Raw genomic sequence first — 2,694 nt, forward strand, 5'->3', positions numbered from 1 at the left:
CGTCAAATAATTTAATCAAATGTTTATATATTTTTTTTGTTTAATTATTTTCTCAAAATTTTGCTTTTTAAATAAAAAATATTAAAATAACTATTAAAATATTTATTATTCAAGTATTAAGAATAATAATTTTATATTAATATTTTAAAATAGTAATATTTAACAATATTCAATTATTAAAATTTTAAAAATATTAAATTAATATCAAAATATTTAACAATACTATTTATTATTAAAACAGTAATTTTATTAATATTTTGAAATATTTAAATTAGTATTTATTATAAAATATTAATATAAAATACTAATATTTATTATTAAAATATTAAAATACATATATTATATGTTGAAGTTATTTTTTATTTAAATCATTAAAAAGTATTACTTATAGTTATTATTAAAATGCTAATATATAAATATGTGTTATTAAAATAGTAAAAATACTATACATTTTAATTTAAATATTAAATACGAAAAAATTCACATTATTAAAATAGTGGTATTGTATATTAATCATTATTAAAATCATACAAAATATTATTTATTATTAAAATAATAATATAATATTATTTACTACATTAAAGTATTAAAAATATTTATTATTTGTAATATTCAAAATAGTGATATTTTATATTAAAATATTAAAAGACATTTTATATTATTATATTAATATTTTAATTAAAATTAAAATTAAAATATTTTTTATTAATATAATAATATTTTAAATCAAATCAAACAAACCTAAAAATCATGATCAAGACTATATTCGAATCAAACTAAACTCTCAAGTTTTGACAAATAGTCTAACCAATGAAACAAATCTTTTTTGAAAAATATTTTTTAAAAAAGTAAAAGAGAATTTTTAAAAATTTGATTTTGTTTGTTGTTGACTAGCAATTAATTTTTTATTGATTAAATAGATTTTTATCAAATAAATATTAATATTTTTTAAAAAAGTAAAAGAGAATTTTTAAAATTTTGATTTTGTTTGTTGTTGACTAGCAATTAATTTTTTATTGATTAAATAGATTTTTATCAAATAAATATTAAAAATTGTAAAAATTATATTTTAAAAATTAATTTTTAAAAAATAAACAAAGCCTATGTATTAATTTTTTATGAAAAAGGTAAAAAAAAAATCAACAAAGGCGCATTATATATAAAAACTAGAAAGAGCTTGAAACCATTAACAACACCACCATAATCAAACGTTTTTAGAAGTTTATAATTTATTATAATCTTAAACTTCCTTCTTTTAAGTTTAGTATTTTTTTTATAATGCAAAAGATGAAATTAAAGATGTAATCGAATCGAGTTGAATTGATACAATAAAAAGTTCAAGTTTAACTTAAAATTTATTATTCGAAATTCGACTCAAACTTGATTGAATTTTAAGTTTTAAGTTTGAGCTCGATTGAAATAAAAATCAAGTTACTCAAACTCCTTCAATTAACCTCATTTATCAAATAAAAAAAGAACTCAATTCTTATACTTGACTTTAAATTTAATTATTTTATTCAAACTCGAACACGAATTTATATGTACAGTAATTTTTTAATTACAATATAAAATTTCAATTAGGCTCGTAAACTATTTAAGTCGCACATTAAGAAGTTTGAACTCAACTTACTCAAAAAATTGAGTTATTTGAACTCGGTTTTATAATGATCAAGTCAAATATAAGTTTTATTTGAATCGAATCCGAATACTTTATGAGTATTAATATATCATTTATATCTCTGAACAAAATAAGATAACTATTTTTTCTTATTAGTTTTTTCAAAAGATCTTTTTTTTTAACAAAATTTTCTAATTCCTATTGATTTGAATCAATCTTGCTTTAATTGGAATTTGTTGTTCATCAAAACCCTTTTCATATGGTAGATTACTACATGTTTTCACATGGTAGATTAATTAATTTTATTAATTAATAACATATTAAAATTGTATTAAATGATAATATTTAAATTATATATAATTATTTTAAATAATATTATGAAGAATTAAATAAAAATATATAATATTATATTCAATATTTTTATATTTTAAACTTTTTTATACTAAAAAAAATCAAATATATAATATCAATGTTGCCAACTTTTAGCTCCAAACTTTGTTTTAGGAATGGAAGACAATGAGCGGAGTCATCTCCAACGAAAATTACAAAATAAGGTATTGAATTAAATTATTTATTACATACTGCTACATTAAAAATAATTAATAAAAATATCATGTTTAAATTAATAAAAGATATAATTACTTTTTACCCTTTTGTGTAATTAGATATAAAATTATAATATTTATTAAAAAAATATTATATGTATATTTAATAAAAAGCATAAAACTACCTTATAATATATGTATGCAAATATTCCTAAAAAATTAAAATAAATATGTATGTTAAAAATAATGTTTGATAATATTTATTTTAATATATTTTCTCTTATATTTATTAATAAATATAAAATTTAAACTTTTATCAATCTGTAATCATTAATTATATAAATCCTGCACATTTTAATGCCACGTGACACCTTCCTATGACTTTTTTTTTACTTTTTTAATTTTCAATTGATAAAAAATTATAATTAATTTTTTATTCAATAGAATATAATAATTTTTTATTGAATAGAATATAAAATTATAATATGTATAAACAAAACATATTATATGTATATTTAATAAAAAAATATA

Source organism: Durio zibethinus, chromosome 17 (genome assembly GCF_047325235.1).
Source record: "Durio zibethinus cultivar Kanyao isolate XHJ-2024 chromosome 17, ASM4732523v1, whole genome shotgun sequence".
Classification (NCBI taxonomy): domain Eukaryota; kingdom Viridiplantae; phylum Streptophyta; class Magnoliopsida; order Malvales; family Malvaceae; genus Durio; species Durio zibethinus.